Source organism: Eschrichtius robustus, chromosome 6 (genome assembly GCF_028021215.1).
Source record: "Eschrichtius robustus isolate mEscRob2 chromosome 6, mEscRob2.pri, whole genome shotgun sequence".
In the NCBI taxonomy this organism is placed as follows: domain Eukaryota; kingdom Metazoa; phylum Chordata; class Mammalia; order Artiodactyla; family Eschrichtiidae; genus Eschrichtius; species Eschrichtius robustus.
In genome coordinates, this window is record NC_090829.1 from 2,743,839 (window position 1) to 2,757,730 (window position 13,892).

General features: G+C 40.3%; 1 protein-coding gene across 1 annotated transcript in view; it reads right to left on the reverse strand.

Annotated features, from left to right (window-relative positions):
* RARB (retinoic acid receptor beta) overlaps positions 1–13,669 on the reverse strand; it is a 682,530-nt gene extending 668,861 nt beyond the window's left edge. Inside the window, exon 1 of the mRNA XM_068547291.1 lies at positions 13,512–13,669. The gene's annotated coding sequence lies outside the window, so the exon portion shown is untranslated. The remainder of the gene's footprint in view (positions 1–13,511) is intronic.
* Between the last annotated feature and the right edge of the window lie 223 nt (positions 13,670–13,892).

Here is a 13,892-nt window from a genome sequence, read left to right on the forward strand (position 1 = left end):
AGCACCTACTATGCCAGGCACTGGGCTAGAGGCCAAGGGAGAGCCAAGCCCGCACCATCTTGCCCGCACCATCTTGCCCGTACGGGACTTAGAGAGGAAGCCATGTGAACTCAAAAAGAGTGAAGTTAGGACTGGGTGGTAGTGGAGGAGAGATGCATTTTGGAAAAAGAAAGCCTAGAAAAGCATTCGAAAGAGGTTCAAAGACAAGTTTAAAAATCTCAGGAAACGTGTGTGCATTTAATTCTGTAAACTTGGGGGAAAACTCATCCAATTAATATATAATGAAAATATTATTTACAGTACATTTCCCTAATCACTGTTTAAACCACTGAAAGAAGCAAATGCTACTTTTTAAAAAGGAAGGTTATGGACAAGGCTGAATTAGCTGTTTCCGTCTAGGTAAACAGATGAGAAAATATTCTGATAATCACCCCTAAATACAAGGTCAACTGCAATGCATTGCCTACAGCAAAAGTGTATCACCATGTTTCCCATATTTCAAATTTATTCTCTATAGGAAACCGAACATGAGTCAAATCCCACTTGGCTTTATCTCTAAGGTTAAATGAGAAATTGTTTGCCCTGAATATTTTCATGAATGTGAATGAGAGGAGGGAATGCCCTAAGGAAGAGCATCTCTCCTCTTGCATCTTCTGCTTCTCTGGGGGGTCACTGGCATTTGTTTCCTATTGACTAGATGATTTTCGTTCTCTCAAATATCCACAGACAAGTGCTTTGGGCCAGGTTGAAGTCAGATGTCCCAGAGTGAGTGTACCAGAGATGGGCCTCTAGTAGGGGATTGTGAGAAAGTATTGATCCCGGGCTTCCCTGGTGGCACAGTGGTTAAGAATCCGCCTGCCAATGCAGGGGACATGGGTTTGAGCCCTGGCCTGGGAAGATCCCACATGCCGCGGAGCAGCTAAGCCCGTGCGCCACAACTACTGAGCCTGCACGCCTAGAGCCTGCGAGCCACAACTACCGAGCCCATGTGCCACAACTACTGAGCCCACGCACCTAGAGTCCATGCTCCACAACAAGAGAAGCCACCACAAGGAGAAGCCCACATACCACAACAAAGAGTAGCCTCCACTCGCCGCAACTAGAGAAAGCCCGCACACAGCAACGAAGACCCAATGCAGCCAAAAATAAAAAAATTAATTTATAAAGAAAAAAAAAAAGAAAGTATTGATCCCATTTAGTGTGGGGTTCATTTTCTATCTTGGGTGTCCAATGACTCCTAAGCCTTGCACTGATGGCCACGTCTCTGGCCATCGCCCCCTCAGCCTTTTGTGCTCTGGATGCCCTAACTCCTGACCAGTCCCCCAGGGCACAATGTTTTCCCCCCTCTGCCTGGATCCTGCTTTCTGCTGCCCCTCCTAAAGGTTTGGCCAACACCATACACTTGAGCCTGGGCAGCGACACATCAGGAGACCAGACCGGCCACCACTGAGTGGTAGAGCAAACCCCACATAACCCCACCTTTGGACAAGATTCTCTCCATGCCTTTCACATGGTTCCTCCAACTGTCTTAACTCTGTCATGACATTGTCACCTTAGAAGTCACTGCAAAGGTGCTGCTTTCAAAACATCTGCTCTGGAGAGAATAACTACCTGGTATATCTCTCTACTAGCTAGGCTCTGCTCTCCATCCCCATGTCCTTTGGGTCCCTGACTCTCCCTCTCCTGCAGCTGGGCTTGGCGTCACTCCACACAGGTGCGCAGCCTCTCAAACACTCAGCACACTGTGCTGAGGCTGCTGGAACCTTCCAGGAGACTGGGAGTTCTCAAACTTGAGTGCACATCAAAATCACCTGGAAGATCTGTTCGGCTTCCTGGGCCTCTTCCCCATGGATTGATTCAGGATGGGGACAGGGTAGGGCACGAGCATCTGCATTTCTAACGGGTTTCCAGGTGATGCTGATGCTGCCGTTCCCGGGACCACACTTGAAAACCACTGTGCTTTCTCTGTATCAACTGAGCTTGGTGTGCTCGAGCTCTCCTTTATATAACACGATACCGTTTCTTTTTTTTCCTTTTGCCTAATTGCCTACCTTTTTCAATTTATATTTTCCTTTTTCTGTTTCCTCCTCTCCTGCCTACGCCTTGGGTCTTCCAGTAACCCTGCTGGGCTTGGTTTAGCTCTGCTCACAGCAAACAGGACAACAATGGTTCCCATCTCCGGCTCCATTATGTTCACCTCTAAAGTATCAGATGTAGTTGCACATTCTCCCAGGCAAACTAATCTGTGATATTTCAAGTGTATTTCGTGGACCAGAATAAACTGGCATATTTGAGCAAAGCCGTGTTCTGGCTCTATTAAAGTATAAAAACTGGCATGAAAATCAGGTCTCATGTAAACAGGAGATTATTATTACTTAGAATCCTATAATGTGCCCATCATATGGATCTCTAGAGCATTTGCAAACCCATTTTTACATAATTATGTGAAGAACATGTATTTTATATGAGATGGTGAAACTAAATACAAAATAGAGCATTTTGCAATGGCTGTAATGTTTTAAATGAAGAAATGAAACCGTTTCGAGACATATGCAGGAGAGAAAATTTATAGACAGCAGTTTTTAAGAGGCTCTATTAATTCCAAAGAAAACACAGGATGAAAATGAAATATGTAAAGAATAAAATAAGAGGTCTCCCATAAAGATCAGTCTATGTGATTCAAGTGGCCAGGCTGCCTCCTAACCGTGTGAATTTTACAGTGTGATGCTCACCCATATTAGCATTTCAAGGGCACAACACTTCCGTTACACACTGTTGCGACTGCAGTCATCTGTCCCTTCCCTCTGCTCTCTAATCTCCGGAGGCTCCCAAAGGGAGGAGGCTATGGCTGGCTGGTGAATCTTGTCCCCACACCTGTGCCAACCAAGCCTGGTATTTTCTAACCAGTTGCTGGATATTGGTGGAAAAATTAAAGGTACAAATCAAATTCATCTTGTATCCATTCCATTCAGAAAGCATGCAATTTACAATCCAGCTTTTGGAATTGCAGAGTACTTTATTCCATCCCAGAGACTCTAGTGTAATGTTCTACACAAAGATTATTTCCAACAATGCTTACAAAGATCTAAATAAATTTTAGATCAAATGGAAAGACTCAAAAAGCATATATTCTCATTTTAAAATTTAATAGTAATACTTTGTTTTTAATTTTTTCATGTAACATGTCTCCTTACATAAGCATAAACGTAGGTGAAATTGTTTTACAAACTTTAAGTTGCTATTATATTAGTTATTTTGACAATTTGCCTTTCATCCAATTTGATCCTCAGTTGTACTGTGCACCTTCTTCCGAGCAGGTGAGCTGGAAATCCACCTATTTGCACAATCTGTTCTGGGGGGGAAAGAGAATTATATTTTCCCCATATCCTAGAGGGAGTTCTTTGGGTGTGTTCTGTGACACCTCCCTTCAGCGGTGCCTTCTGCAGCCTGACTTTGGGAGAATGAGGTCAACAGCAGCTCCAGTGGGAGTTGCTCTGTTGCTTTGACATTGAGAGCTGTGGATCTGAGACCAGGTGGAGAAAATGCAGTGAAGCTTCCCAAAGTTTGTAGGTGGCTGATGACATGGGCCAAGTGGTACCCAAGGCTGGGAAGGTCCCAATCCTTTTGCAGGACCAGGGTGTATCTCTTGACCTTGTTCTACAAACTGAGGACAACTAAGAGTGTTTTCCAACTGGGAACAGGTAAAGGAGGTGATCATAGGGGTTATATGGATGGAACGTGAAACAGCACTGAGTCACAGCACGAGAGTACTTTTCCTCTTAAATTTCTTTCAGCCTTCATTAAGCAAATAGAAAAGAATCCCTAGAGGTTTCCTAGCCTAAGATAAAGGGACCCAATGGAAAGGATGGGAATAAACAAACATCTTTTCAGCTGCTTCTCATCTACACTCCCTGTGGTTGACTTTCCACATCCTGCTGATGAAGAATGCAATGGTCCCACCTAAAGACAGAGGAGCTAGGATTTGAACCCAGAATTCTGGTGTTATCTGCATTTATTTCTCCATCTCCCTCTGATTCCCCTTCTGCCTGGACTTCCCATCACTGTAGACAGAGGTGTCTGCTTCTATAACTGGTGCTACTCCAATGGGTACATGGAGATTTAAGTCCTGGAGATGCCAATGCTTCCTTCTCAAAGACCTTTTCAATCATCTCTAATAATCTGAGCACAATTCCTCAGGCCAGCTGGCCCTACAGATGAGCATTGAGTCATGATCTAAAAGAGGCACAAGGTCTGATTTGGACTATGGGAAATGCATCTACAAGGGGGTACTCGTCATTCTACATGGATTAGGTTTGCAGTCCGGTGGCTGGAGACCAGCATGTAAAGATATTGCAGTGGCCAAATGTGCCAAGGGAATGTCTTTTCACTTCTTGGCAAAAGAGGGTCACCAAGAATAAGCTTCTGGAAATATACAGGTTCAAAGAAGCCACATTTCTTCAGTGCAATAGGAATTGAGTACATAAGACACCCATAGAAAATCACATGGGGTAGGAAATCTTCTTCAGGAACTGTTGCTTATGTCAAGACTAAACAGCTGGGCCCCAGGAGATGCTAGTCAACCATCCCCCCAAACTTCCCTACCACCATTTATGTTTCACGGATATAAGCATGCGTGCACGCGCACACACACACACATTACCCTGATCTAGTTTCAGTTTTATCCCTGGGGATCATTCTACTCTGCTTATTCAGAAAATGGATCCGTCTGTAGGTGCAAAATGCAGCTTTCAGGAAAATGGCACTTCAATATATTCTGACACAATGTTCCATCAGCAGTCCTTATCATTAGACAAATAAAGACCATGAAGAGCCATGCAGACCTGTTGACATCTGCTCAAAACCTGTACCCGCATTTCCTTGTCTCTCTTAGCATTAACTCAAGCTAGAATTCATTTAGGTAATTCCTTAAGCTCAGAATGCTTAGCATGTCACATTTCCACCAAGCCTCATTTATATAATTAGTGCTAACATATGGCCCACAATCAACATCGGAGGTTTGGAATCATTTTTAGCATGCCGTTAGACCTGAAGGGGTATGGATTCAATATGGAGGGAAGGGAATTAGGCATGCAAATTCCATTTGCGATAACAAGAGCGTAGCAATGGAAATGTACCCCCAAAAGGTTCGGCTGCTAATCACATAGCAAGCAGAAAGAATTACATTCTTAATAACCTTCACCAAGTGCAATAAAAGGAAATAGAAGTTTGTTTTATGGGATGCTTTTGGTTACTACTGCTCCCCCTAAACTCAGAAGTATTTTACAAACCAGTGCTACCAACTCAGATCACCTCAACAGAATTCTCCCGCGCAGAGTCGGCTTACAGCATCTGAATCAAGACATCCTCTTGGCATCATTCACTAAGAGTTCATAGCCAACACTGTATGACCTACAGCAATCACTCTTTCCCTGGATTGCACTCAATGGTCTTGCTATTCACGTTTCATTGAATTCTCGTTCCAAAACTTGGTAGCCCAAGTCTACTCTTATTCCTTTAATTTTTTTAGTAGTTAAAAAGCTCTGAGATGATGGCGGATACAAGAAAAAGTATGGCTAATTGATGTAGCCAGGCTCTAGAGGCTTCATAAATCAAAAATTGAATCCATAAGTTAATGGAGAAAGAATTTCCCTAAACCAACACACCTCATTTTTTCTCATAAATCAATACCACTATGCTCTTGATAATAATACTCACCTACCCATGCCAGGCAATATAGTGCAACAAATGTAATACCACTTGATCCTCACAAAACCCCTCAAGTTGAAATGATCTTGATTTCACAGATGGGTAAGCTGAGGTCGCCTGATCTCAGGTCCCTCAAATCGTAATGGCAGAGAAATACACAGCTTGTGTTTTTAATGACTATGCTATTCTGCTACCAAGTTCTTAATTCCTTGTATACCTTTGAATTCTCTATCTTTCAGCCTCCATGGTTAACTAGCCATCAAGTCTTGTTGACTCTTAACACCAGAATTACTCAGATCTGTCTGTTCATCCCAAGTTACCTCATTAGATTAGGGCCTCATTATCTTAAATACAAATGAGAGTAAATAAACACTAAGATCCATTTCAAATTTAAGGTTTGATGCATCTATTTGTTGCTTTCTAGATGGTATCTTCCCAACACTTGATAAAGAGAGCTACAGAACTGTGTGGTTTATTATTATTTCTCAGCACCTCATGCAATAGTGGCCCCCAGGAGGTGTTAAAATGGATGAATATCTAGATGAACCAGGAATTATGAAACCTGGGTTCAATCTCATTTTTACCACAAAACAGCTGTGTGAGCTTGAATAAATCACTTAACGCTTCCAAACTTAAATGAAAACATCTGTAAAATGAGGCTATAGGACCAAAAAAATCTAAGAAAGCTTCCACATCAATACGACCAAATCATTCCTGTAGTACAGAATCTCTGTCTTCCCTTTGGGAAAAAAATTTATAACCTTCAGCCTGGGATCCTGATTAGCCACACTTTCTTCCCATGGGAATGTTTGATGATACATAAAGAACCACAAATGCAAAACCTGGAATTACCCCGAAGGTTTGGGTCTCCCAACCCTGTAAGCTGGGCAGTTACTTTAGGTAAATGTCAGTCCTAGCTTTGAAAGGAGATAGAAGCTAGATTCAAGATTTTCACCTGCTGGTCTAGGAATGAAGTATTTGACGGTCCACGGGAAAATGAGGCAAAGGTAAAAACAATATAGTAAAATTTCCATCAGGCCATATTTATTCAGTGTAAAGGAACTTCTTTTGTTCTATGATTCTTCATTTTTGCGTTAAAACCATTGAGGAAATAATGAGGTTTTTTGAAAATATCCTTTGACATAATAAACAATTTGGCTATCCAAAGTTAGCCCAATATCTCCAGGAATGCCCAGGAAGGCTCCACTTCCCCTAATTATAACTTATTCTTGTTTTGTTTATGATGACTTCCCCATATAGGGTACCATATGGGATACTGTATGCTTCACCTATGACTATTCTTTTCTCTCTTCCAGGGTCTATTAGCTCAGAAGTGAAACCCCTTTAAATTCATCTCCATTCTAAAGTATCAGCAATAATTTTTATATATATATATATATATATATATATATGTTTGTTTTTTTTTTTAAACAAGGTGTTAGTAAAAGAAGGGAATTCCATTACAGCATGGGATGATAAGCAACTTAAAATTTAATGTTGCCTGGCTTTGTTCTTAAAAGTCCTTTGGGCAACTCCATCTCAGATAATTCTTCACTGTCCTTCTTCTCTACCTGGTTCTCAGTCCTCATTTTCTCTCTAAATTCCTACATTTCTCACAAAGAACATATCAGATGAGGAAACTTAAATGCTCCAAGAGGTTGACTAACTTGCTAGAGTTGACAAAAGTCAGTAAGGGACAGAATCAGACCCAAAGCCAGAGCCTCGTAACTGCAGAGCCCATGCTGTCCCTGGGTCCCATTACTGTCGAGTGGCAGAATGAAATCCTGGGTCCGTGCCTTTCCCCCAGTATGTGGTAAGTTAGACTGGCTGCTTATACTGGGAACGCACATAGGCAGGAACTCAGTTGGGTCCAGCTGGAGGAGGGTGCCCTGCAGGGTACTGCCATAGAGAAGCAAGACAAGGAAAAAAAAGACAGGAAAGGAATTAGATGGAAAAGAAATCTGAGTTGTCACTTAGCCAGGCAGTTCACTTGAATGATTATTTTGAAAACTAAAATGATATAAAACCCTTCTGATCCTCTTATCCCATTGTAAAATATAACAGAAAATGGGATTAATTGAGATCTTTAAACAAAAGACATAGCTCCTCCTTTTCCACACTGCATCTCCTCTCCACACTGTCAACATCACAGACCTGGATCTTAGTCCTGAGAGTTTTTTGAGCCAATGTAGCCATTCCCACCCACAGATCTGCTCCCATTATTTCCATGGCTGAACATAAGGGACTATTTGGTATGAAATTGTCAAATGAAACTCCTTTGTACTATGAAAACATGAACCCACACGCTACAGCTTTGACTGCAGACACAGACCACTGCCACCATTTAAGAGGAGACGTGTCTGTCTACATTACTGCCAATGATGACTTTTCTTTTCTCCCGAAGTCAGCCAGAGAGTGTTTTCAGAGCTCACTTTAACTCTTACACTGCCATCCCCAAAGTTCATTTACATAATAAAGTTAAAGTGTGCTTAAATGAGTGAGAAAAATTGTTTTGATGAGAATCATAAAATTTATCTAAAACGAGTGCCATTTGCTTATAAGGAAAAGCATGGCACAAACTGTTACTGGTGGGTATAGATTGCACTGTGTTTAACATTCCTCCGCACATGTGTGCATGTATGTTAGTATCATACTCAAACCACATGTGCTCATGTATGATTACATAAAGGCATTTGTGTGACAATGTGCTAACAAATTAACTTCCAGGATTAGAACAATGGGAACCCAGAGTTAACTTTGTTGGTTGTGCAAATAGGCTCATCAGCTATGATGGTTTCCATGGAAGAATTTAAATTCTATAAATCATTATCAGAACAGTTAATCTGAAACCAAAAAGTGCTGCATATAGGCTTGAAAACCAGAAACAGTGTTCATCAAAATTGGACCCTAATGAAACTCTTTTTGATTAGAATATTTAGGAAGAATTTACCTTTTCTCTAACCTGATAAATATTTCCTATGGTAGAAGAAAAAAAAGCCTGGCTTTATCGTAATTTAAAAGGACGATTTAAGGCAGTTTGCATTTGTCACTCCTGTAACACTATAGAACGGTTTGGCAGTTTTTCAAAAAGTTAAACATAAAATTAACATATGATCCAGCAATTCCATTTCGAGGTATATACCCAAAAGGATTGAAAGCAGGGACTCAGACACTTGTACATTGGTGGTCACTGCAGCATTATTTACAGTAGCCAAATGTCCATCAACAGATAAATGGATAAACAAAATGTGACAGATACACACAATGGAATATTATGCAGCCTTAAAAAGGAATGTAATTCTGATACATAGTACAACATGAGTGAGCCTTGAAAACATTATGCTTAGTGTAACAAGCAGACACAGAAGGAAAAATATTGTGTGATTCCACTTGTATGCAGTACCTAGAACAGGCAAACTCAAAGAGAAAGAAAAGTAGAATGTAGGTTACCTGGGGCTGGGGAAAGATGAATGGGGAATTATTATATAATTGGCACAGAATTTGTTTGGGATGATAGAAAAGTTCTGGAAATGGACAGGGGTGATGGTTGCACAATATTGTGAATACACTTTGTATTATCAGTTGTACATCTAAAAATGGTTAAAATGGTAAATTTTACGTTATGTGTATTTTATCACAATAAATATATATATTAGTCTTTCTGGGTTCAGAGCTATTAAAGCTTAGGATCACAAGACAGTGAGTGATTCTGTCTGTAAATTATTACTTTTTTTTAATTGGAGAGAAACAGAGTATCTACTGGGCTGAAAATAAAACATAAATCTATGGAGGAATGAAAAGGCGAGTTGTTCCCTAAAATCCAATCATGGAACACTGAAGTCCTAGGGATCTAAAAGGACAATATACCATTCTTTAACAAATTCCATAGAGCAATGAAGACTCTAGGGCTATAGCAGAAATTTTGAAAAGGAGAGGGAAGGTGGATTGTAGATATAAAAGTGCCAATGTGATGCTTCTGAACTATAAAAAGGTAAATTTCATATGGTCCCAATTAAACCTGGGAAGCTGCCTTGCCTCTCTTCCTACCCTCACCTTAATATTGGCCCAGCCAAGGTTGATCTGATCACCTCTCAAGTCATCTACCTCTCCCTCCAAAAAAGCACCTCTACCTGCACATCATGAAAGGTGTGCATGTGTGGGTGTGAGGGGAAAGGTGGGAGGGAGGAGGTTAGCTCCGTCTACACAGGGGCCAGGCAGTAATGTAACAGACCCCGTTGATCACCAGTAAGTATGCTCACCCTTGTCACCTCCGGTCACCTCAAGGTTTAGTTTGGAGATTACAGATGCAGTGCTGCCACTCTTCTGATTTTCCCAAAAGAAGCCAGAAATGTGGACTGGGATTGAAATCTGTTAATTTTTTAAATGTTGGCTCAATTTTTTAAAACACTGTGCATGCCAAATAAAACATCTGTAGACCCAACTCCCTCCACCCAGCTGCCAGTATATATCCCTCTGCTGTATACAGATGACCCAACTACAGTGAGCAATTGCCTGAATAAATGTTTTGATGCAGCCCCCGAGCAGATTTAGAGTTTCCTTTCTACGTGAAACCACAGAGGAATGAGAGTCTTTCCCATCCTCCACATTACCCCTGCCCTCCCTCCCCCCACCTTCCCTTCTTCATTCCCTTTAGTTGATATGGGTCCTAGGATTTGCCTTGGGATCTTGGAATGGAAACAAGTTCCATATCATTCAGGGCATATGTGCATTTGGGTGGCGAGGTGTTGCTGGCAAAGTGAGGTAAGGATGGAAATAAAAATAAAGAGGGATAAAGAGGGACAGGGTCTCCACTCACCCTTGGAGTGAGGGCAAGTTCTGGCACCTGGGTAGGCTCTTTGGGTAAGAGTTACTTGTGTTAATAGGCCCTCTTCAGCTTACTGCACTGCACACAGAAGCAAATTCACATCCATATATTGAATCAAATTGAGTGGCCACTAGTTGTTTCTGGCAGAGAATGGAGAATTGTTATGGAGAAAGATAAAAGGACAAAAATAAAGAGAGGAAGGAAGAGTTTATTTTTCATTTCCATATGATGTATCTGTTTTACTAGTTACTAAAAACCAGGCATGCCTCAAATGAGACAATTACTTTTCAAAATGATATCCTTAAATTATACGAAAAGATGAATCTTACATTCTTTCATAGACAATAGTCAAGAAAGATTTATTTTTACTTCTCATGACAGCTTCAACAGTCATAGAAGACTAGCACTGAAGATTTACCCAGACTCCTTGTAGATATTTAACCCAGCGATGGCCTCTTCCCTTGGAATTTTGGCAAAGAACACCCTACACACTCCAGAGCATTTAATTAACTGGAGACCATTCTCAAGTACACTTAATTATAGGTCAGTATTCTGACTATATAAATCATGGAAAAGGAAAGGAAATGACACAAAAGCCCTAGACTAATATAATTTATAGCTATCTGAACAAACACAAGGAAAGAATGGTACTGTGCTATAATTAAAGACTAGGTTAGTGCCAAAAATCATAATTTTCTTCCTGGCTTTAAAAGCAAATGTCATGTTAATGATAGTTAACTTCTGATTACGCAGGGATGATTATATATAGTTTGTGGATTATCTATGCCCTCATTTTCTTTCCATCTTCCTCATGTTGCTTTATTGCTAATTAATCCCTCTATCAGAATTCTGATTAAGGAAAGGAAGAGAAGTAGAAAATCAAATTAGTCATTTGGGCTGACTGTTAGCTGCCTCAGATAAGAGTCTTGGTTAAGCTGATGTGAAAAAAATGTCTTTCTGGACTTGTTCTTGATAGTACTTCCTGACTTTTTAACTAAGATTATCTGAAGTTGAGCATCCTGAGAAGATTAAATATTATGTTGTAGACTATAGTCTTAAGATATTTTTATTTTATTGTGCGACCTGAGGTCCCAACACTTAAAATTAAGAAAACGTCTTCACTCAGTATATTAATTTATAAAACAAACAGAATCTCAAGAATAATTCTGTACCCCAATCACCATCACACATCTCAAAATTATGATGCTAAATAAGAAGCATTTACACCTATGCCATATCCGGTACAAGCATGGACAGGGTGATACAATTCAGAAATGAAAAATTCAGAAGAGTGATTCTAGAATATAATTTTGAGACCCTAAGAGGATTTTTTTTTTAAATGGTACATTTTGGCTCTTTAGAAACCACACTGTTTCCAAACAGTTAAGCTCCAGAAGACGTCCAGATCCTCTCAAATAATTATTCAATTGGTGTATTCCCCTAAAATATGAACAAAATTCACCTACTCTGTGCCAATTCATCAGTGATGAAATCAAGAAGATTAACACCAAGCAGAAACAGTGAGACTCTGTCAATGGGCCTGCAATAAAAATCAGCCAGCAGACGGCCTCGCATCGCAGCTCAGTCAATATTATGCCATATCAGCGTCGTCACATAAGAAAGTAAAAACAATCCAGTTTCTGAATCTAGACAAGTTCCGCTCATCCCGCCAGGCCTGCCTGAGGACACCCACCCATCTCCCATCGTCAGTCATCTGACCCTAGCAAATGGCAGCCCAGTCCAATTCCTGAGGATTATGAAAAATCAGCACAAACCTGGTCGTTTTCCAATATCTGCCTATAGAGTTAGAGGTGCAGATATTTCCACACATTGACAACAGATCTTTAAAAGTCAACTCACTTCTGTGAAATCAGAGGAGACTGGAGTTGCAGGTTGCGGCGATTAAATTAAAAAGGCACAGAGCTTGGACAGGGTCAGTTCCAGTCTTTCATACTGCCTTAGGTTTTGTTTTGGGTTTTTGTTTTTCTTTAAGGCATGGTAATTTTGTTTGTTTGCTTTGGAGGTCATACACCTATGGCTTTCCAGAGAGGGAAAGGAATGAAGTGTGGTTTTCTCTTGGTAACTACTGGAGCTCAGTGGGATGTATACATATAGAATGACATAATGCCTTTGTTCTATACCTAAATGTAACAAAGCAATTTGACTTCTGCTTAAAACCTGCAACAGGGTAGGAAAGTGCCTTATGGATTAAATTAGCCAGCTACAGCCCATTACTGAGCTTTGTGAAGAAAATGACAAACATTAATAAACTTCCGCCTTTCAAAAACACCTACCTCTGGAAAACATAAGCTAATGCAGTCACAGTCCAAAAGGAATGGAAACCAATATTATAACACCACATGATCTGGCTCGTTAAACACTTCAAGTCTTTAGGGTGCTTTTCGGAACTGCGAAATATTTGTCCTCTCCCCACTGTAATTTGGTACTCCAAAATACCATTAACTTTTAAATGTACCAATTTGCTTTATGCTGCTTGATAAATCTTATTTGTCATTCACAGACTCTAAATTCATTTTATACCTTATGATAGCTCACTTAAAAACTTTTTCCAGTGCAGCAAATTCCTCAATGATATTTGGTCCTAACAATACAGGAATACAGCCAGGCATTTTCTTCTTTGACATTAAAATGGATATAATTATTTATGGTAGGAAAATTATTTATATTTTGATTATGGAAGCAACCAAAGAACTTACTAAAACTCAGTATAGCTATAGCCTAAGAGGTATGAAATTATTAGTTTCATGCATTAGACTACAAAAGGACAGAAGTTTCTATTAACAGAGACGTCCGGCTTATTCAACCACAGTTTATAGACCAAGACCAAATCCAACTTAATAAAAGTAAGAAGTTCAGAGTGTACGGTATATTCCCTCAGCAGACATGCAAGTAAGAAAGAAAAAAGCAGTTTAAATCTTCAAAGTCATCTAAACAATACGTTAAAAAGAGCTATTCTTACCAGAAAGGTCTTCCAGATTATCTCTGGGTTATGTTGATTCAGGCTGAGATGTGCGGGTAACTTTTCCACCCCTCAGCCAGAATGGCAGGCGAGCAGTCATCAGACTGACAACCATTAATGCATGGCATCTGATTTTTCACACCGGAGAGAGCCACAATGGAATGGCTTTGCCTTTTCCCTGCTCTGGCTAGCTAAGACCAAGGACACAGCTGAATTTCACAAGTCATGATGAACACAAAAAAGCAGACAATACCTTTTGGCAAAATAACAATTGAAATCGCTCCATTATTTATCATTATGTCCTTCAAAGGGAACTTCACTGAGAAGCCGGGAAGTCTCCTAACAAGACAAAAACGTCGTTCTCTGAAGGTTCCAAGGATA